Source organism: Ranitomeya imitator, chromosome 5 (assembly GCF_032444005.1).
Source record: "Ranitomeya imitator isolate aRanImi1 chromosome 5, aRanImi1.pri, whole genome shotgun sequence".
NCBI lineage: Eukaryota > Metazoa > Chordata > Amphibia > Anura > Dendrobatidae > Ranitomeya > Ranitomeya imitator.
Window position 1 is genome coordinate 511,847,561 of NC_091286.1, and position 24,040 is coordinate 511,871,600.

The 24,040-nt window shown below is 42.0% G+C and overlaps 1 protein-coding gene across 14 annotated transcripts in view; it reads right to left on the bottom strand.

Moving 5' to 3' along the window:
• MBNL1 (muscleblind like splicing regulator 1) overlaps positions 1-24,040 on the bottom strand; it is a 231,664-nt gene that overhangs the window by 112,227 nt on the left and 95,397 nt on the right. The gene's annotated exons all lie outside the window — the stretch shown is intronic.

Sequence of the window (24,040 nt, forward strand, 5' to 3'; positions counted from 1 at the left end):
AGAAGGAGTTTCCATGAAGTTGCTTCAAAGCATGAGTCCTGCTGCTCTATTTTAAAAGCACCAGTCACCTGTCATAAATATGTAATTTATTACCTGGCATAAATTATGTTACTACGTCTGTAAACCTGGCATTGTTTTGATTTCCTGCACCTCTCCATTCCAGATATAGAACCCCCTCTAGTTTTTAAATCTAGTCTTGGTTGATGTCCTAGTGCCTCAAAATAGGCTGTGATTTTGAGACTGTACTGGATTGTTCCTTTTCAATCCTCTGCGCCCTCGTTTGATGTCACTACTTCTGGTCAGCCATCTTATATGTTGTACGTTTCTTTATCAACCTGCGCTAAACGATTGGGACATCGGCGGCATTGTGACAACTTCCTGTCTGTTTTTTTGCTTCCAACACACTAAGGTGAGCCTCCATACTCTGCTCCTGTATTTGCCTATTATTCTGTGACGTACTAACCCTACGGGCACTTATTGTGGCCCCTTGCTTTTTTAAGCATTGCTGTTAAATTATGCATCTTTAAACGTAAAGACACCAAAACTAACACTGAAAAACTGCTGTCATATTACAGGATTTTTCCTGTTAAAGTAGATAAGTTTAGCAATTTATGAACAAATTATTTGCTATGTAAAATTCATAAATATTTATTAGTCTCAGTGAATGTTTAAATCTATTTCCCACGTTTTGCTTCGTATCTATAACACAAGCTGGCATTGAAAGTTTTCCAGCAGAGAATATGAGGTATTTTTTTACCCAGATTTATGAAAATGAAGCTATCCAGGAACCTATATTAAAATATTTATGGAAGAATATTGCATTTTCTTAAATTATTTGAAAGTAGAAATCCTTGAGCTTTCCTCATCTTTCTGTTAGGTCCAGTTAGTGAATTGTAAAATCTTATTAGTTTAAAGATCATTTACATGGAGAAAGTGCTACTGTATAGTATGTAAGGGGTGGAAAGAGGATGATGATATTAGCAAACGTTCTACAGCACTCATGACCAAATGCCACCACCCACTGTTTGAGCTGTGTAGACAGGAACTGAAAGATGGGGAGAATATTCCCAGAGGGAAGAGCTTGAAGGAGATGCTGGATCAGGTGACAATTGTGGCACAGTTACTAAATTTAAAAGGCCGGGATGGCAAAGCGGGAACTCAGTTGGTGCCAAGATATGAGATGGAGAGGAGGCATGAGCAGCGCTAAGAGCTTGTAGTAATCCCCGGAATAGCGTCACCTGTGAGAGACTGGGTAGCAGAGCAGGCGAGATGTTGTTGTTCTAGACTTCCCTGGTCACGACCCGATGTCTGTGCTCTGTAAGTCAAGTATCGAAGGTCAGATTTAAATCCTTGGACAGGACGGAATATCTGTCATGGTGAAGGAGAAGTCCTGGGTGAATCGGACTGTTACCTCCAGCGTAGACGTATGATTCAGGGTGTGGGCTGGGGCCGTGTTTCAGGCAACGAAGGTGATCAGTGCGAAGAACGCACTGGGTAACAAGTGTTTCATATATTGAGGACTTGCGGCCTAATGGGAAATAACGGTGACCTCTGTTAGGGCCAATGCAACAAACAGAGGTGCCCACAAGACCGCACAATAGTGTCGGGCCAGTACTGGGAGTGACATCTGTTAAGCTGAGATATACAGGCCCTATTAGGCATCCAACTAGTAGATATTAAGGATAGTGTACCTAAATAAAGTGTCGAATAAGATATTGCATTCAATGTACCATAATGACAGCGTCATTACCTACTGTATTATTCTTGTTGTATTTACCTTCCATATCTTGCATATTCATTCAAGCAAAAGGATAATAATGTTTTGAAACATTGTTTCCCTTTTGCTCGTCAGTGCATATAACTGTAACTAGATTTTGTTTCTGTGTTAGACAAATAAAGAATGTTCACTGAATATTCATTGTCTGCATTGTTGCATCTAAGTGGCCTGCTTACAAGTACAATGCAAAAGTCTCAGAGAGTAAAGGTACCTTCACACATAACGATATTGTTAACGATATCGTTGCTATTTGTGACGTAGCAACGATATCGTTAATTAAATCGTTCTGTGTGACAGCGACCAACGATCAGGCCCCTGCTGGGAGATCGTTGGTCGCTGAACAAAGTCCAGAACTTTATTTCGTCGCTGGACTCCCTGGAGACATCGCTGGATCGGCGTGTGTGACACCGATCCAGCGATGTCTTCACTGGTAACCAGGGTAAACATCGGGTAACTAAGCGCAGGGCCGCGCTTAGTAACCCGATGTTTACCCTGGATACCATGCTAAAAGTAAAAAAAAACAAACACTAGATACTTACCTACAGCCGTCTGTCCTCCAGCGCTGTGCTCTGCACTCCCCCTGTACTGTCTGTGAGCCGGAAAGCAGAGCGGTGACGTCACCGCTCTGCTTTCCGGCTCACAGACAGTACAGAAGGAGTGCAGAGAAGCAGAGCACAGCGCTGGAGGACAGACGGCTGTAGGTAAGTATCTAGTGTTTGTTTTTTTTTACTTTTAGCATGGTATCCAGGGTAAACATCGGGTTACTAAGCGCGGCCCTGCGCTTAGTTACCCGATGTTTACCCTGGTTACCGGCATCGTTGGTCGCTGGAGAGCTGTCTGTGTGACAGCTCTCCAGCGACCAAACAGCGACGCTGCAGCGATCCGGATCGTTGTCGGTATCGCTGCAGCGTCGCTTAATGTGAAGGGGCCTTAAGGGTTCCCATGGTCAGTAAACGCTGCGGGTTGGATACTGCGTACATCCGCAGCACCAACTCACAGCGGCCAGATGTTACAGCATAGTGGATGGCATTTCAAGAAATCTCCACTATGCGTGTGCAGGCACCTCCAGCTTCCCTGTGTACACGCACATGTGGCGCGTCTTTCCAGACCGCACATGTTGTCTATTTATCTTGCAGAGACGCTCCATCTGCAAAAGATAAATATTACCCGTCCAATGTATTGGGCGTGGTGATTCTGCACTGTTCAATGAACACATGCGGAATCACCTGCGTTCAAAAGCCAGCAGCGCTTTGGATGGAGCGGGCATGTGCTGCGTCCAAAGCGCTGCCTAATACTGATCGTGGGGACGTAGCCTAACATTTACAGGAGCATTGGGCAAACTAATCATAAGAATAACTGCCCAGTATACTGCTCTTGATAAAGGCTGGGTGACAATCACAAATAACACCATCAGATTATCTGTGGTTATTACTAGAGATGAGCGAATCATTTCAATGCAAATAGTATTTGGGTTGAGTTTTTTAGGAATTTGGTGAAATTTGCAAAATCAAACAATACGTGATTTGCTTTGAACAAATGCATTAATATTTTTTACACCATTTTACACATTTTAGAAGGACACATAAGCCAGAGAAGAATCACATGGTCTTGGGTGCGGCTGAGGTGGCTTCCCCATAATGCCTTGCAGTTATCACATCACGTGGTATATTTTGCAATGATTCAAGACATCACAGCTCACAGCGTGACTTTGATCTGATATATACTGGAGTAACAGCAACTTAATAACAGCCTTTTTTTTTACTTCACACACACCGAAACCAAGGACAGTATTTACCCCTTAACGACCAGAGGTATTTGTGGTTTTGCATTTTCATTTTTTGCTCCCCTTCTTCCAAGAGCCATAACTTTTTTATTTTGTTGTAAAAATGGCCATTTGAGGGCTTGTTTTTTGTGGGATGAGTGTGGTGAAATTGCTAAAAAAGTGAAATTGCACAGTTGTTTTTTGTTTTGCTTCTTTACGATGTTCACTAAATGCTAAAACTAACCTGCCATTATGATTCTCCAGGTCCTTACAAGTTCATAGACACGAAACATGTCTAGATTTTTTTTATCGAAGTGGTGAAAAAAAGTCCAAAATTTGTTAAAAAGAAAATACAATTGCGCCATTTTGCGATACCCGTACCGTCTCTATTTTCCGTGGTCTTGGGTGTGAGAGCTTAATTTTTGCGTGCTGAGCTGATGTTTATAATGATACCATTTTGATGCAGATACAATCTTTTGATCGCTCGTTATTGCATTTTAATGCAATGTGGTGGCGACCAAAAAAAACGTAATTCTGGCGTCTTGACTTTTTTCTTGCTATGTTGTGTAGTGATCAGGTTCTTTTTTTATTGATATATCGAGCAATTCTGAACGTGACGATACCAAATATGTGAATGTTTTGAATGGGTGAAAGGGGGGTGATTTGAACTTTTATTTTTTTTAATTTTTTTAAATATTTTTTAAAACTTTTTTTTTACTTTTTCATGCTTCATTAATCTCTATGGGAGACTAGAAGCTGCAGTTGTCCGATCGGCCCTGCTACATATAGGCGATGATCAGATCGCCTGTTTGTAGCAGAAATGCTAACTTATTATGAGCGCCGACCACTGGGCAGCGCTCATAGCGATCCAGCAGTGATAACCATAGAGGTCTCCTGGAGACCTCTGGTTGTCATGTCAACCCATTGGTGACCCGTAATCACGTGATGGGGGACACCGATGGGCGGATTTCAGACATGCTTGCCGGAAGCGTGTGTTAAATGCTGCTGTCAGAGTTTGACAGCAGCATGTAATGGGTTAACGGCCACAGGAGGATCGCGATTCCTTCCAAGGCTGTTAATGGCACATGTCAGCTGTTCGAAACAGCTGACATGTGCCACAAAAGATGTGGGTTCACCTCCGAAGCCCACATCAAAGGGAGGGTGTCCGACATTGGTGTACTATTACACCCAATGTCGGAAAGGGGTTAAACCCATCAGTGTTATTTTTAAAACAAAAAAATCCTGAATCCAAGGCTTGGTCACAGAAAGAGTGCTTCCTGCATTGTAAGAAAGACGGGCGAGATGTTTTTGGGGGTTTTTTACATCCGAACGTAAAATCTGCATAATTCAGAAATTTAAGCACAGATGTCTACCCCAAAAAGTGTGTACATTGTAAAAAAAGTATACCATCTGCTTTTCCCCAAAGAGATAGTTTGAGCTCACGTGGACAGTAATAAGGCTGTGTTTGGTTTACATAGCTTAAAATGAGTTGAATACAGTACTAGCAGAACTCTGAGTTTTATACATGTATTTTCCAGGCAATTATAGACTTACTATTGTGATTCAAATTCTAGGGAAACATTTTTGAAGCCAGCAAATTTGAATTTATTTATCTATTTATCAACTTCTACAATCCTTGTGGCATCCATTATTCTCCTCTGAAGAAAAAAAAATGTCCAAGCTTATTTCAACCCACTAAACAGTAAAATACGGACAGTACATGGGAGCCATCCGTGTGCTATCTATTTTTTTTCACAGAGCCATTATCTTGATCTGCAACAAGGAAACATTTATTTCTTCCAGAACAATCGGTCCGAGAAAAGGATATGCAATGGTGCTTTCACACTGCGTTTCGGCATCCATTCATTGATCTGTCGTAGCTTACATCCGAACTCCCCACAAAACGAGATGTGGTTGTGTACTCCGACAGGGCATTAGACTATAATGGTTCTGACAGAGTGAACATGTGCTCTGTTGTGCATAATATTCGGCCTTATACACCTACTGAAGACGGACACCTAAAGGCAGTCTACTATGTCTAAATGTCTGCCTCCAGCAGGCGTACACGCCTGAAAATGATGCATGTCAGAGCACACAGTCACTCTGCTGGCACCATTATAGTCTATGGCCGCATCTGCGAATACCCTCGAATCTCAGTTTACGGGGGGTTCGGACGAAAGCCCTGAATAGACCAAGGGTGCCAAAACGCAATGTGAAACACACTAACGGGTCTGTGATCTATTCTATCAAATGAAGGATAGCAAACATTCCAAAGTGATGTGTGAAACAGGTTACAGGTTTTCCTTTAGTAAAGAGCATATCCAATGAGCAGCAACACAGAAGACAGCAAAGCAGAATCCTGCAGGCTGAGACCACCTTGACGATGGTTGATGGGCACATAATATTTGGCCAAATTTTATGCTAAGAGTCTCATATTTGTTCCTAATCCTCCAAAGCTGTATTGCTATTCAAATTTCACATATTCCAAATTGACATGCTTTAGCACGATAGAGTGCAAACTTTTTTGTATATTGTGTATGGAGGTAGCTGCTCCTGGTATGCACCTATTCACACTAGTCTGGAGGTGCCAGTCAGTTTTTTTGTCTTTTTTTTTGTCTTTTGTAGTGCCTTGTTTTTTTCTCATGTTTATTGTATTTGTCTATATTTGCCCCCTTTTTTACATGTAAAGCGCCATGGAATAAATGGCGCTATAAAAAATGAATAATAATATTAATAATATCAGACAGGACATTCAGTATCTCCCTCTCCCACACCACCTCCTTATCTCACCCCTGTCTGTCGGTGTTCACCAAGGCTTAGTTCTAGGACCCCTACTCTTATCCATCTACACCTTCTGCCTGGGAGAGCTCATAGAATCCCACGGTTTACAATATCATCTCTACGCTGATGACCTATCTGGACCTGACCTCACTTCCTTACTGACCAAAATCCCACACTGTCTGTCTATTTTATCTTTCTTTTCTGCTTGCTTTGTAAAATCTGAACCTGGACAAAACAGAATTCATCATCTTTCCCCACCTCACTCTATCCCTCCACCCGACCTATCCATCAATGTAAATGGCTGCTCACTTTCCCCAGTCCCGCATGCTCAGTTCCTCGGAGTGATCCTTGACTCTGCCCTCTCTTTCAAGCGAAATATCCAAGCCCTTTCCTCCTCTTGCCGATTCCAACTCAAAAACATTTCCCGGATCCATGCATTCCTTGACCATGAAACCACAAAAACACTAGTGCATGCCTTTATCATCTCCCGCCTCGACTACTGCAACCTCCTACTTTCTAGCCTCCACTCTAGCACTCTGGCACCACTCCAATCAATCCTAAACTCTGCTGCCCGACTAATCTGCCTGTTTCCCCGTTATTCCCCAGCCTCTCCTCTTTGCCAGTACCTTCATTGGCTTCCTATTACCCAGATGCTACAGTTCAAAACACTAACAATGACATACATAGCCATCCACAACCTGTCTCCTCCATACATCTGTGACATGGTCTCCCAGTACTTACCTAAACGCAAGCTTCGATCCTCTCATGATCTCATTCTCTACTCCTCTCTCATTTCTTCCTCCCACAACTACATACAAGACTTCTCCTGTGCTTCCCCTATACTCTGGAACTCTCTACCCCAACACATCAGGCTCTCGCCTACCACGGAAACCTTCAAAAGGAACCTGAATACCCATCTCTTCCGACAAGCCTACAACCTGCAGCGATCCTCTGCTGAACTGCCGCATGACAAACTCTACCCTCTTCTAGTGTATTCTCACCCATCCCCTGTAGACTGAGAGCCCTCACGGGCAGGGTCCTCTCTCCTCCTGTACTTGTGTGTACCTTGTTTTACTCATGTTTATTGTATGGCGCTATAAAAATGTATAATAATAATAAATAAATCAATAGTCTCATTGTCAATGCAATCAAACAATACAGATGCATTTTTATGCTTTTTTTATTAAAGCTCCTCAGTCCTACACACGGTACATTTATATCATGCTCCATACTAGCAGTATAGTTGCAGCTGTACATGCCAAATGTGTAAAATATTTATATACAATTGATGTTCTTGTGCTACTCCATGCCAGATATTTCCCTGGAGGAAGCCTGCCCTTGTTAGTTGAGTGGTTGGCAAGTTTACAGTGTGATGTACTTTTCGGAGCTTTTTTTCCACTGAAATAAATATATTGATAATAGCTTATACATATAATTTGTTCTGTTCAATGCTTCCAACAATGGCAGCTGCTTTTGCCCTGTTATACAGGATGAGCTCAGTTGGTGCATTTCGCACATGAATTTGGCACTCACTTTATCTTGGAATGAACATAGCAAATTGCCGTCTCCAAACGAGGACTTATTACCGTTATTATATGTATATTGATTTTATGTGAAATATCACTAGAATTAAGTAGAAATACGTGTTATCCCAGTTAAACAAACATCTTGTCAAAATCAGTAAGTTATCCAACATACAAATATACTTTACATCCAAAGGGTGTCCTGACCTTCAGCTACAATCTCTGATCCCAGATAGTGGCAGGTTCTTCTTCATTGTTGGCAACCAGGACCTCATTTCCTATGTCGGCATGTGACTGGAGCCGTAGGTGAAGGTGCTGGCTCATTTCAACATTTCTGCCACCCCCCTCGTCTGCCACAATCCTCTCCACACACAGCTCCAAACACACGCAGACCCAATCTACCTTGTCATACAGAAACCTGACGAAATCCAGGCCACCATTCAGACATTTAGGACGATATGAGGCAAAACTAACTATCCAAACATATATATATTTTATTATATTATAGACCAGGTCTCTCAAAGTTAAAAGGGACTGGCAAACACAAAATTTTGGGTACTTACAAAAACGAATCCTCCAAGCAAGATTACACCCTAATTTTGGAGTCCCCTTTTAATCTTAAGAGATCCGGTCTTATATCCATTCTTTCTATTTTAACATGTTTTTAGATTACCAATTTAATGTACGAAAATATGCATTTTTTACATAGCTGGTTTTGCCTCTGTTTCTTTGTAGGTTTATATATGATATTTTTGAGGCATATCGTTAGTGACTTTACTCATTTATGCAGTGATTAGCGATGAGCGAACATGCTTGGATAAAGTGTTATCTGAGCACGCTCGGCTGCTGAGTGACTTTGGCGTGCTGGAAAAATATGCAAAAGTCCCTGCGCCTGCATGTCTCGCGGCTAACAAATAGTCAATCCCTGCATGTGTTGCGGCTGTCGAACAGTCTCTAAAAATGCAGTTGTGGGGTCTCTTACATAATTTCCGAAGAGACGCGATTAGCACCAGTGCATGCTCGGATAACACCTTATCCAAGCACGTTCGCTCATCACTAGTTCTGACGCTTTTTGACCCTTATGTTGCTTTTTATTAATTTAGGAAGATGCACCTAACATTTTTTTAAGCTGGAAACCCTCTTTTTATATTGTTATGTTTCAACTAGTGACATGATTAACAATACAGAGTATCTCGGCATGTGCACGGGGTGACTGCTTATAGATTAGATTAAATTTAGATAACATTTTTTTAGGTTGGAAATTAAGGCAAACTCATTATGTCAAAGTTAGGCTACGTTTTTTTTTCTGGCGCTTTTTTTATGCAAATTAAAAGCTGCCTTTTTACCGTTCCAGTAACAGCTATGATATTTCAGAAATCTCATGTACATGATTGGGTTTTTTCCTGGCTGAATTGGAAAACTTCTGTGTTTTTGAAACATGCATCGTGTCAGTTCTTTCAGCTTTTTTCAGTGTTTTATTCACCATAGCAAGCAATGAGCAGGCGCAAAACCGCTGCAAAAAAAAACAAAAAAAAAACGCAGTCATATGCTTTAGTTATGTTTTTGCTGCTTTTTTTCTGTTGATTTAAACTAACAAATGACACATATAATCCAAACCAAAAAGTGCAGCAAAAAAGCACCAAAATAGCAGGAAAATCCACTTCTTGTAAGCAGCTCCTTAAATGCCAAGAGACCAGAAAAAAATACAGGAAAAAATGTAAACGATGCCGCAGGCACCCGGAATAGGAGCGACTGCTGCCTCCGGCTACATGAACTGGTGTTTAATGTGAGAGATAATGTTATATATACATATAGCGGCCCAAGTATCTCCCATCATATCCATTATTTTCTTTACACTCCCACACTATAATTATGCCACTAGTTAGAATTATAATATCTTATGTGCGATCATTGCTAAGCGTTATGTTATGCATTCGGCATCGTCACTGAAGAAGTTAAATTCACAAGTATCTGTTTAATCAAATCTCTGAGATGAGTCTATTTTTCACACCCTCTTTTACATGTTTTTCCTCCTGAACAAGGAGAAGCAGTGTGTCGCAGGCGGCTTTGTTTTAGACGCCCACACATAGTGTCCTTGTTACAGTTCACCAGAACGTGGCATTATCTTGTGCACACATTACAAATACAGTAGGCTTCCCCATTTGGTGACATGACACTTATGGTGCCCCTTTATCTAGACTTAAAAATAACCCGAGCTTACGAAGCTCCGCCGCACAGCTACTTCTAGAAATGACACAAACGCAGCAGATGGTTCGCGGTGTGCTGGAAGATCTTGATAATTAGCCAACATCATTGATGTGTATTCCCACATATAATAATGTCATGTTTGCAAATAGAGTAGAGAGCTTGAGTTTGCCTTTAAGATGCAGGTGTGCCGAGAATGGCAACATCATAATCATAGCTTATAATATTATTGTATCTAAAACATAAGGAAGGCTTTGCTATTTCTCAGCAGGAGAATGAACACATTTACAGTTTACCAAGAGCGCCGTTATGGCAGGCAGCTGTAACAATCCCCAGGCATATGTTCTGAAAGGTAGGAAGGTTCAACAAGCAATGAGTCTGCTGACATGCTTCCAATAATCCTGTTATATGTGTTTATGGGATATCCGGGATCTGTCATCTATGCCAGTGCTGCGCAAACACAGTGTAGACAAAGTAAATGTAAAGGAGACCGATCCCCGGATAACCATAATCTTATTAGAATAAAGCAGCTCTGTAGTTGCATCTCAGGAGGCCGAACCAGTGGCCAAACGACAACTCATAGTTGCCGTCATGGTGCAAGGGCTAGAGAGCCACAGGTTTGGTGACCACTGCACACGTTGAGTATTTTGGTCACTATTTTACCTCAGCATTTATAAGCCAAAACCAGGAGTGGGTGATAAATGCAGAAGTGGTGCATATGTTTCTATTATACTTCTCCTCTGATTGTTCCACTTCAGGTTTTCTCTCACAAATACTGAGGTAAAAAACTCACCAAATACTGAACGTGTAAACATGGCCTAAAGGAAATACTTGTTTTTCTTGTGAGGTTGTACATTATAATTAGGAAAAAAAAAACGAGAGGCGACATATCAGGGTAGGGACCCAATTTTCGAAGCACGCCTTGCTATGGCAATTGGGCTCACATATGTTGGCCAATCTATGCGCTAAGGCTACTTTCACACATCAGGCTTTTTGTTTCAGGCACAATTTGGCAATTTTTGAAAAAAAACTGATCCGTTTCTTTTTTACGCCGGATCCGTTTTTTTCTCGTAGAGTTGTATTAGCACCGGATTGCGCCTGATGGCCAGACGTTTCATCCGTTTTTTGCCGGATCCGTCCAAATAGTCGTTTCCGGCGGCCGGAGAAAATGTCCAGATGCACGTTTTTTGTGCGGCGAAAAAAGCCCACAGTGACGGAACCGGGCAAAAACTAGTGAAACGGACATGTGAAACATTGAATCCGGCGTCTGGATCCGGTTGTAAAAGCTTTTTCTATTGAAATCATGCAGATTTTCCGTTCTGGGGTCTCTCTCTCTCTCTCTCTCTCGCTCTCTCTCCTTCAGAAGATCAATTCAATGTAATCTCCACGATGTTAAAAATGAAAACCGGATCCGTTGCATCAGTTTTTTCACTATTTGCAATGGATCCTTTTTTTCTAACATTGGCCGGATTCTGCCTAAAACAAAAAGCATGATGTGTGAAAGTAGCCTAAGTACCTTCCTATGTTTCCTAGCATATATATTTTCATACATACATTATATACCGCTTTTTCCATTTTTTCAAATTTTCTAGGGCAGCAATGCAGTTTCAATGTTCTAGAGCAGGGGTCCCCAACTCCAGTCCTCAAGGCCCACCAACATGTCATGTTTTCAGGATTTCCTTAGTCTTGCCCAGGTAATAATTGCATCACCTGTGCAATGCAAAGGAAATCCTGAAAACATGACCTGTTGGTGGGCCTTGAGGACTGGAGTTGGGGACCTCTGTTCTAGAGTAATCATTCTTGGTAAATTATGGTGCAACCTTACTGCTTTCTACTTCTACATTATAATGCCTATCAGGCCTCAATCATCAGCACTATCTTACACTGAAATTGTCTTTGTTGTCCATTGCAACCAATGAGAGCGCAATTTTCATTTTACCAGAGCAGTGTAAGAAATGAAAGGGGTCCATCATAGCCCTCTCAGTTGGTCGACAATGGTGCTTTGTGTGGTGGTGTCCAAAATGTCATACTCAACACAACATAGTATTGTGATACCGCAGGCCTGTGTACACACAAGCCCATTCACTGATTGCAATTGCAGCAATGTATGTTTTACGCTGACACCCTTCTATTTTTCAGAGTGAAACATACTATAAAAAACAGTCAGGTGCTGTGTTTCTGGACTGACTAAACAAAGGCAGATCCCTGGTCAGCTTCTTACTGCTCCTATCCCTATGACTATCGGGTCTCTCCCAATGTACACACATAGAAAGACTACTCAGTTAATTATAATAATAATTTTTATTTCTATACTTCCATCATATTCCGCAGCACTTTACTTTTCAGAGGGAACTTGTACAAACAAGATAAAGCACTACAGAGTGACACATATTTCCACACATACAAAGAGGAAAGAAAGCCTTGTTCACAAAATTACAATCTGCAATCAGTTAACTGGTATGGGGCAGAGAGAAGCTGTTTGATGATATTATGCACTGCAGATGGTGGGATATTACAAGTCTTAATTTTACATTGAGGAACATTTTCGTTCAAATGGTTCCACAATTTTGAAATGCAGACTGGTGAACCTCCGACCATCTTTGCTTCTGAGAGACTCTGCCTCTCTAACCTGCTCTTGTTATACTCGGTCAAGTGACTTAGTTGAAAATTGACCCTCCATCTGTTTTTCATTAGTACCACTTACTTTTCCTGTCCTTTATTAACTGTCTTCTAACTTTTTTGAGACGTGTTTCCCCCATCAATATCTACATGCGTTTCCTTTTTCAAATAAGTTTTGTTGCAGATAAAATACATCTATAGCACATTTCCAAATCATTGTAATCTTGTTTTCTTTACATTCTGCACCAACTGGGGTTATACATTTTCTGAAAAAGTGTACAGGTTAAACTGCAGCCGAAATATGCTAATATTACTTTGGAATTGAATCCACCGACTTTTATCATTTCTTATTTTTGGCAGTCTTGCAGTTCTGATATGGAGAGACCTCACTTTATCTTGCAGTCCAATACTGCAAAGTGCCAGAATGTTCAGAATGTTATTTTCCAGTGGATCTGGTTCCAGATTTAAGGAATTTTGCAGTAGTTTACAGGGTGTGAAACCCTCTTGCATATTGCTCAAACATTGTATTTTGTTCCTTGAGCCCAAGGAGTATTGGCCATTAAAGGAAGAATTTAATATACTGAACAAATAGCTGGCCTCCATTGTTTGCTTGCTCTTAGGTGCCGGTTTATTTGCAGAGCAATTTTGCAGCGGTATTGTAAGCAGGTAACTGAGGTGGATGTGACCTGCTTAGTATTCTAGAAAGACCATTCTTAAATATTTGAGCATTAAGTGGCATTTTAAATTGCATCACTGCTCTAATTACTGCACATGGGAGATGGAAGACTCCACTTACCATAGGTGACATTTTTTTCAAGTGTGTTAAATCCATACCTAAAGTGCTTAGAGATGGGGGTGGGATGAATTTTTAGGTCTCGCCCTGGGAGCCAGCTAGTCTAGAAAATGCCTTCATGTAGAACATCGGGTGCCATTAAATTATCATGTGCAGAACGCTACAGAGCAATACTCTACTAATGGTTGTGTGCAAATTGATATTTTCAATCATAAGTAATACAAAGGAAACTTAGGAAAACTCCACAGGAAGTTGCTGGCAGATTGATGCAGCCTGACAAGAAAAAAATAACTTAAGGGAAAAACTGAGAGCATAGAATAACAGGAAGATTAGTCATTTCTCTATGAAAAAGAAACAAAGAGCGAAGTGTGTGAAGGCAGGCGGCAACAATGACAGGGAACAAAATGTTTGACAGATACCTACAACACGGCAAAGCTGTAATATGGCAATATGCATGGACCCACCTTATGTGTCTCAGAAAGAGACATTCACAGCAGTCTATCCATTCTATACGTCGCTCTTTATTAGAAAATATAGATTTGGAAAGTAAAGAATTACACCTGATACATTGCTGTATAAGCAGCATCTAGTGACATGCGCCGAAGATTAGGCACCAATAATTCGCTCGTCAATTATTTTATTCAACAAAGTGTCATTAAAAACTGTTTCTCTGACACAGAACCAAGCTAAGTTCAAGATAAACAGTTACTGGCTATATAGTCAGCATATACTGTGCAAAGATTTGGCAAAACTCATTGTTTTTACTATTTTTCATAGTTTCCGCTTATTATGTAAACATATTAAGGCTCTAGAGCAGGGATCCTCAATCTGTCACTTGGGAGCCACAGGTGGCTCGCGGTCCTATGATGTGTGGCCATCTGCTAGCTTAGTGCGTTAGGACCGGGCTTAGAAAACAACAATGAAGAGCGGGTGTGCAGATGGTGACTTTTGGGAGTAGAGCTCACAGAAGAGCAGATCTGGATGCACATATATTGGCCTTGGGATTGGAGAGAAAAATGATGTGCTGAACTGGAGATACTGCCAGATAGAGGAGGCGATTGCATCTCAACATGATGGCGCGTTGGGAGTGATTGATAAGGGAATATTACTGAGAGGAAGCGTTGGCTGTCATTATATCCATATAATGGGGCTCTCTGTGCCTCTACTGCGGGGCAGCCCGGAGGTGAATGTCACTATTCGTGGGGAGGGTTCTGGATGTGGCCCTCTCAGACCTGAATGTGGATCTCAAAGTAGGTTGGGGCCACTGATCTATAGACATGTCTTGCGCTGCGGCATCTTCTTGGATTCATAAAAGCACAGTTACAGTATGGAAGGCTTTTATGTGAGTTTGATTGTAATTTTTATTTTGAAACGTATGATACTGTAATTATAACTTGTATGACTGATTAGGACTAGAGATGAGCAAAGCAATTTGTAACAAAGCTATCTAGTGTCTGGCAATGATTTGCACATTTTTCTACCTTTATGTACAGGTAATAATCATCAATTGGACTACATATTGAATAATATACACACTTCATGACACCACTGCACAGGAAACTCAGGTTTGATTACGGGCAGACAAAGTATTAAAAGTAATGTCGATCTATAATAATAATAAATAATAATCTTTATTTTTATATAGCGCTAACATATTATGCAGCGCTTTACAGTTTGCACACATTATCATCGCTGTCCCCGATGGGGCTCACAATCTAAATTCCCTATCAGTATGTCTTTGGAATGTGGGAGGAAACCGGAGTACCCGGAGGAAACCCACGCAAACACGGAGAGAACATACAAACTCTTTGCAGATGTTGTCCAAGGTGGGATTAGAACCCAGGACCCCAGCCTGCAAGGCTGCTGTGCTAACCAGTACTTAGATTACTATTTGATCTACCTGATTTAGGAAAACCATATGATGAACCTATGTAAAAATAAGTCAAAGTTCAGAACAAAAAATGTACTTAAAGGGAATCTATCACCCCAAAAATCGTATATGATCTAATGACCCCGGCATTAGGGGCTTATCTACAGCATTTTGTAATGCTGTAGATAAGCCCCTGATGTAACCTAAAAGATGAGAAATAAAGGTTATATTATACTCACCCAGGGGCGGTCCCGCTGCGGTCTGGGTCCGATGGGTGTTTCGGTCCGGTCCAGCGCCTCCTATCTTCATATCATATCCTCCTATCTTCATACGATGACGTCCTCTTCTTGTCTTCTTGCTGCTGCGCAGGCATACTTTGTTTGACCTGTTGTGGGCAGAGCAAAGTACTGCAGTGCGCAGGCGCAGGTAAAGGTCAGAGAGGCCCGGCGCCTGTGCACTGCAGAACTTTGCTCTGCCCTCAACAGGAGCCATGGCAAGAAGACAAGAAGAGGACGTCATCGTATGAAGATAGGAGGTGCTGGACCGGACCGCAACGCCCATCGGACCCGGACCGCAGTGGTACCGCTCCAGGGTGAGTATTATATAACCTTCATTTCTAATCTTTCAGGTTACATTGAGGGCTTATCTACAGCATTACAGAATGCCGGTGGCCTTAGCTCTTATACGATTTTTGGGGGTGACAGATTCCCTTTAAAGGGAACCTGTCACCCCGTTTTTTCAGATTGAGATATAAATACTGTTAAATAGGGCCTGCGCTGTGCGTTACTATAGTGTATGTAGTGTACCCTGATTCCCCACCTATGCTGAGAAATACATTACCAAAGTCGCCGTTTTCGCCTGTCAATCAGGCTGGTCTGGTCAGGTGGGCGTGGTTACATCGCTCTTTTCTTCCCCAGCTTTCCGTTGGTGGCCTAGTGGTGTGCGCATGTCGCAGTGACGAATCCACTGCGCGCACGTGAAGAAGCAGCGCGCGATCTGCGCTATTACCCCCTGTCATCGGTGGGGGCGGCCATCTTTCTGGGGCCGCGCGTGCGCAGATGGAGTGCTCTGCTGCACGGGGCTTCAGGAAAATGGCCGCGGGATGCCGCGCGTGCGCAGAAGAGATCGCGGTGGCCATTTTCCCAAAGCCGAGTTTGCATCAAGGCGCTATTACCCCCTGTCATCGGTGGGGGCGGCCATTTTCCTGAAGCCCCGTGCAGCAGAGCACTCCATCTGCGCACGCGCGGCCCCAGGAAGATGGCCGCCCCCACCGATGACAGGGGGTAATAGCGCAGATCGCGCGCTGCTTCTTCACGTGCGCGCAGTGGATTCGTCACTGCGACATGCGCACACCACTACGCCACCAACGGAAAGCTGGGGAAGAAAAGAGCGATGTCACCACGCCCACCTGACCAGACCAGCCTGATTGACAGGCGAAAACGGCGACTTTGGTAATGTATTTCTCAGCATAGGTGGGGAATAAGGGTACACTACATACACTATAGTAACGCACAGCGCAGGCCCTATTTAACAGTATTTATATCTCAATCTGAAAAAACGGGGTGACAGGTTCCCTTTAATGATGTTTCTAAACATCCATGTGGCAATAATAGGTTTCTGACCTAAAAGCCTTTAAATAATCCTTCAGATGGATTCTTACAGATCTGTACACAAGCTACTAATGAGTTTTTGTACTTAGAACTCATTAGCCAAAATTCCACAAATAGCCTGTCAATCTATGGATTGTGTCTGGTATTGCACTTCTGTCCCATCACTTCATTACGATGACCTGCAATACCAGACACAGCCCATGTATTTTTTTCAAATTATGGACAGCAAAGTCATTTTTGTAGATGTTAGGGTGCCTAATGACTTATTTCCTTTTCACATATTTGCTCTTACGTTCTTGTTTTTCCTGACCATCATCATGACTGTTTCTAAGGAAGATGAATGTAGTCACTATATCATCACCTTCTTAGGCATTTTGACCTAAAAAAGCACACATTCTCCACATGTATAAAATATATTAAAACTGTAAAAAAAATGGCAGTGCTTTAACCCCACTTTATTCATGCTGAACACTTATGTGCCATAAGTTCCAGAAAATACTAATCCACATAATGAAGCAATAGTACTATAAAATGGAGGTTTCTTAATGACTATACTTTAGCACATCTACGTTACTAGTCGTGGTTTAGTCCTAATAGTTCCTAATAACATACATTTACATGAATACAATTTCTAATTTCTTTTGCTTTAAATAACTTTGTGTTTCATCCTGGTAGAAATTAAAAGAATAAACTGCATTATTAGCTGTTTTGGCGTCAGGTCTCCAGTTATCACCAGTCTACATCCTTGACAAACCGTTGACTCCCGAGCTGTAAACACAACTATCTATTAATGTAAGTGGGATGACTCTGCAGAAGTTAGATGCAGTAATCTAGCTGTGAATTGGAAGGGTGAAAAGTATATACTGCTCATGTTCGTTTAAGAGCATGTACATGTTAAAGTGAGGAGCTTTGGCATTAAGTCCAGACTGCACTTTGCATTTACAGTATACTGGATGGCTAAGAACAAGCAGAGACCCCTCACATGCTACAGGTAGCTGTGGACTGGGGTATCAGACCTACATCACTTTCATAAATTGAGCTATCTTTGCATCAGTTAGTGAGATGTATTGGTAAAATACAGTAAAAGAGTATATGTCACATCCATATCTGAACATAGTGCTGCAACCCCTGCCCTGGTTGCTAGACGGCACCATACTAATACCATGATTACTGCTGGGCGTGGGAAGTGCGTGGCAGGTTAGTTTTTAGATTCCTGAGACTAGATGTCCCTGTCCACCTGTGTTTCCTGTATTGAGATAGTATGTAATTAGTTCTCTGCTTGGAGCCATGGACAGGGAGCCCCTCCATATAAACCCCAGGAGACAGTCTACAGCTGCCAGTTATTTAGTTAGTACAGATAGATCTGGATTCTCTGATCCTTTGCTCCTGTGTGCTATTTTGTATATCCTGTTGATTGACCTTGACTTGTATTTTTGGCCCCTGATGTGACTTCTTGGTTTTGACCCTGGTTGACGACCCCCTCTTGTCCCAGTCTTCCTCCTCCAGCAGGCCGTCCATGGAAATAATCCAGTGGGCACCATTGTAAAAACAGATCCCTGTACAGGGGTTTTATTGTAAAGGTTGTGGCCTCATATAGACATAACAGTATAAACTAATCCAAGCTCTTTTTATAGTAAATCTCCACTGCACTATGAGCAATGCAGTAGAGCTTTTCTACAGTATGAAAAACAAGGTTGGAGGTTCCAGGACATTACAGTCTAGTTATCCAGTCTCAAAGGCATGTCCCTCTAAGGCCTAAATTACCAAAATGCAGCAAGACTCCTCTCTACAACCTCTTGGGCCACTCCATCAGCAATGCAGGGGAAATCTCTCACCACCTACTAGACTAACAGTAGAGGAAGCCATGCTCCAAACTGCATGTCCCACTACACTTTTCCACTACACCTCTAGTCTCTGAATCCCTAATGAAAGTTAATCTTAAAAAGGAATCTCTTTTCACTGCTAACTTTTGTCCAACTCTCGCCCAAAGCATGCCAAAAACATCCCTTTAATATAAACAGCTAAGCACACCCCATATATTTCAAGCCACGGTGTAACACTCCAGTGTGAAGTCCACCAGGTTCCTACCCCAAAAAGGGACTCCAAACAGGATACCTTATGGGCTAATACTTCCATGCATCATATCGTAAAACAGCCGGTCCCATGCTATTAAAATAAGATATCTACATGAAATAGTATTGTCACACAGACTAGATTGTAAAAATCACATATATATATATATATACACACATACATATATATATATATATATATATATATATATATATATTCAAACTGGTAGAATGGGTAAATGTTTTTGAATGCAGTTCAGTGTTGGTTTCAATAGACTTCTGTATCATTGCTAGAGATGAGTGCAGTAGTTGAAATTCACTTTTCAGGCATTTATTTACTGGTAAACGTCCTATAATGGAGCCGTATTTCCATATATAAGAGAATACAGGCAAGAATAGGTTTCTGTACTAAATTAAGTTAGTTCTCTTTTCTTTTAACGCAAAAAATACCTTTCTGTAAAAAGAAGTTTACTTCTCGATAAAACCATTGAGAACAGATTGCCACTCTTATTTGGTAATTTGTCAAAACAAGTATTGCTAATTATTTAAAACCGATTTTACAAAATATAGATTAACAATAATCATAATATATAAAAGTGCTTCTGAGAGGATTTAGAATTCAATGTTTCCTATGGTCTACTTCATTTGATTAGATGACTTTCATTAGGACATCAGGGATGCCACTATAACTCAGGAAAATTTAGTATTATCGGAGAACCTATGTCTGACTGATCAGTGATGCAAAGTAACATTTTTAGGTTTACTAAGTTAAGTAATTATCGGTGACCAACTTGTTCTTTTGTCAGAATAGGTTGGGATAAATTAAGCTAGCTCTACTCTCCTGTGAAGGTGATGTGATTCTGGATGAGACACTAAGGACTATATGCAGTTATTGACTTTTTAGGTTTTGACTAAAGTTGGGGCTTTAAAGGTTTGTCTGATCTGTCAATGCTTGTTTTACAAGCGCTTAAAAGAACGATTACCATGCCCGATCTTTTCCTGCTTCTACTCTTGAGTTTCCCAGCTCTCCCAATGGCCCCTTACTGGTCCCTGTTGACATGCATAGAATGCCACTCAGCCAGTAACTGGTAATGCCTCCAGCCAGTAAGGAAATTCCAGAGGGTACCCAAGAGCATCACATCAGGGAGACCAAAAAAGGTGAGTACGGTATTAACTAATAATTATATCAGGTTTCTCTGTTTATACATATACTGAGAATTCAAGCCATTTCAAGAATTATGTTTTTCTTCTTAATTGTCTAACATCAGTATTTATTTGCACTTGTTGCGGTTATATTCCAGTCATGGCACTATTCAACTAGGCTCACACAATTTTTTTCTCTATGATTGTTGTATACTCTAGGACAGTGTTCCCCAAGTCCGGTCCTCAAGAGCCACCAACAGGTCATGTTTTCAGGATTTCCTTAGTATTGCACAGGTGATAATTGCATCACCTGGACATGCAAGCATTCAATGACCTGGGCAATACTAAAGAAATCCTCAAAACATGACCTGTTGGTGGCTCTTGAGGACCGGAGTTGGGGAACACTGCTCTAGGACATCCTCTGAGTGCATGTATATTTCTAAAGTGCCCAGAGTGTCCACTCAGAGCATGTATGAAGGACCATTCATGTCAAGCACTTTATTACTTTCAATCCCCCCCGCTTTGATTGTAAACTTGAGAGCAGGGCCCTCACTCATCTTAGAATCCATTGAATTATGTGCTACTCTGTAATGCTTGAAATCTCAGAATTGTAAAGTGCTGTGGAATATATTAGAACTACAGAAATAAAAAGATATATATTATTATTATATTTGGCTGTGGTAAGTCGGTATACTTCTTCCTTAACTGTACTGAAGACATTAAAATATGCTTTTCAGTATTTTTTCAATAGGACGCATACATCTTGGGCATAGATTGAAAAAGATTTGAAAAGGACTTGATCATTGTAATGTCTGGACGAAGTGTGTTCCCACTTGTATAAATGCTAGAACTTACAATATATGATGGAAATAGTTCCTGCACCTGCTACTATATAGTGTACCGATCTTTGACAAATGATAGTGGTGGCAGTAAATGGTCATAATACCCAAACAGTGGTCACCAAGTGGCACTAAACAAACTCAACAAAGGAAATGTGTGAAAACTAAACAAAAAGAAAATTAGTGTTTTCTATGGGGATCAATAAGAACTCTGATTACATTTTCTAAATGTATTCTGAAACCGCTATTTGTAAGAAGAGATTTAACCTGCTTTACCAGCACCTGAGCTATATGTTATCATACATCAGTATTCCACTATGCCTTGCTTCAGTGCCCACAGAGTCTTAGCTCTGCCGATCCCATGACACTACCTCCTGGGCCTTATGTGTCTTTTTCCGATGTTCTAATCTTAGAAAACAAAGCAGTAGAACAATAGAGACATGGATGTGACATGTAACATGCGTTGATACCTATACATCTGGCTACATAAACAACTGTTATTTATTCAGAGTGCCTGTTTATAGCTGGGGAAATTGAGACTAAATAATTTTTGACTATTTTGTATGTTTCTAACATATACAGTACATTAGGGCATGCATGGATGTGCTCATTGTTTTAGTGAATTGTGTGCTCCGATGCTTCTGCTTTCTGAAGTTGATGGAAATGTCTACAACATGGCTCTCATGTAATTTACTTTTCCAGATTATTAGATTAAATGCATTTCAATAGGTATTGGCAAAATGCAAGTTTAATGGCACTGCACAGTGATGTACAGAGATCCACCAGTTGACCACTCGGCTTAATTGATTGGTGACATCCTTAAAAAAATTCTAATTACCGTATATACTCGAGTATAAGCCGACCCGAGTATAAGCCGACCTAATTTTGCCACAAAAAACTGGGAAAACTTATTGACTCGAGTATAAGCCTAGGGTAGGAAATGCAGCAGCTACCGGTGAATTTCAAAAATAAAAATAGATCATTATTTCCCCATAGCTGTGCCATACAGTGCTCTGCACCGTTCATATTTCCCCATAGCTGTGCCCCATGTACAGTGCTCTGCACCGTTCATTGTGCCCCATAGCTGTGCCATATACGGTGCTCTGCACCGTTCATTGTGCCCCATAGATGTGCCATATACGGTGCTCTGCACCGTTCACTGTGCCCCATAGATGTGCCATATACGGTGCTCTGCACCGTTCATTGTGCCCCATAGATGTGCCATATACGGTGCTCTGCACCGTTCACTGTGCCCCATAGATGCTCCACATAAATCTCTGCCGCCGCTGCTGCTGCTGCAATAAAAAAAAAAAACACATACTCACCTCCCTTGATTGCAGCTCCCGGCGTCTCGTTCCGGCGCCTCCATCTTCCCGGCGTCTCTGTTCTGACTGATCAGGCAGAGGGCGCCGCGCACACTATATGCGTCATCGCGCCCCCTGCCTGAACAGTCAGAGCGCAGACGCCGGGAAGATGGAGGCGCCGGCCGGGAAGATGGAGCGACGCTCGGCGGCTGGAACGCGGACAGGTGAATATGCTATACTTACCTAGTCCTGGCGATCCTCGCGCTGTCCCTCTGCCTGGTCTTCGGTGCCGCAGCTTCTTTCTCTATCAGCGGTCACCGGCACCGCTGATTAGAGGAATGAATAGGCGGCTCCGCCCCTATGGGAGGTGGAGCCGCTTATTCATTTCTGTAATGAGCGGTCCCACGTGACTGCTGAAGAGGGGAAGAAGCTACAGCACAGAAGACCGTGGGACGGCAGGGACAGCGCGAGGATCGCTGGGACTAGGTAAGTATACCTCAGCGCCCTCACCCGCCGACCCTGCCACCCACCTTGACTCGAGTATAAGCCGAGAGGGGCACTTTCAGCCCAAAATTTTGGGCTGAAAATCTCGGCTTATACTCGAGTATATACGGTAATACTATCAACTGTTACTTGCATATACATAGTTTATTGGTGTTCTCATCTTTGCAATCTTCCTGTCTTCTTTATACAGTATTGAAAATGTAATTGATACAAAGATTCCCCTGATGAATTGCTAGCTTAAAGGAGGTTTTCTGCGATTTTACAACATCTGCCCTGTAGTAGGAATTGTTACTATATAAAATAACAATAACTTTTCCATTGAACCCCTGACAATGCCGATGCTGCCACTACGGTGGCCAATTCTAGTCCTTCAGTCATGAGAGCCTGTCCGTCAGTCTCATGCACCAGGCCAGGCTCAGGCAGTGTCAGTGAGCACACGCAAACATGTGGGCTGAGTTCAGTCAGTGCTCGCTCTGGGAAAGTGAGGGCTGTCAATCACAAGAGGGAGTCCCCAAAATGCAAATTGAGACGATATAACCCTTCACTGTGCCCTTGGTCACTCCAAGGATGCAGCGAAGCCACCTCATTTGTGCTTGTTTTAAAGGTATTTTCTCAGGCACCCTACCACTAAACTTTATAGTGCTAGTATGATTGTTATAGGGGCTATGTCCTTATTTCACAGTGAAGCTGGTTATATATGCATTTTGGGGGTGACAAACTAGCTGCTCCACCCCTGTCCTGGGTGTCACAGGCTCCATTTCCTTCCTCTGGGTCTGCTGCCCTCCGCTTTGCTCGGTGTTGGGTGGATCAATGACATCATCCTCCTAGACCTACTTAAGGTCCATTTAGACACACACCCATTTCTTAGAATTGAGGTTTTGGTCCTATGTTTTTGTGTTTGCATTCATCCTTGCTGTGTTCCACTTCAACCACTCTGCTGCTCCTAAGTTTACTGTGTGTGCCAAGTCTTCACTGCTCTTCCATGCCTCCTGCTTGCTGCATCATCACCCGGGGTATGTGAGCCCACCAGCACCTGAGGCTTAGAGCATTCACCTCACCTGGTGAGCACAACACTACCTTTACATCTTTGTATTCTATGTACAATCAAGACTTTTTGCTAAAGTAATTGAAACCCTAACCATGACGTACAAAGCCATCCACAACCTGTCTCCTCCATACATCTGTGACCTCGTCTCCCGGTACTTACCTACACGCAACCTCCGATCCTCACAAGACCT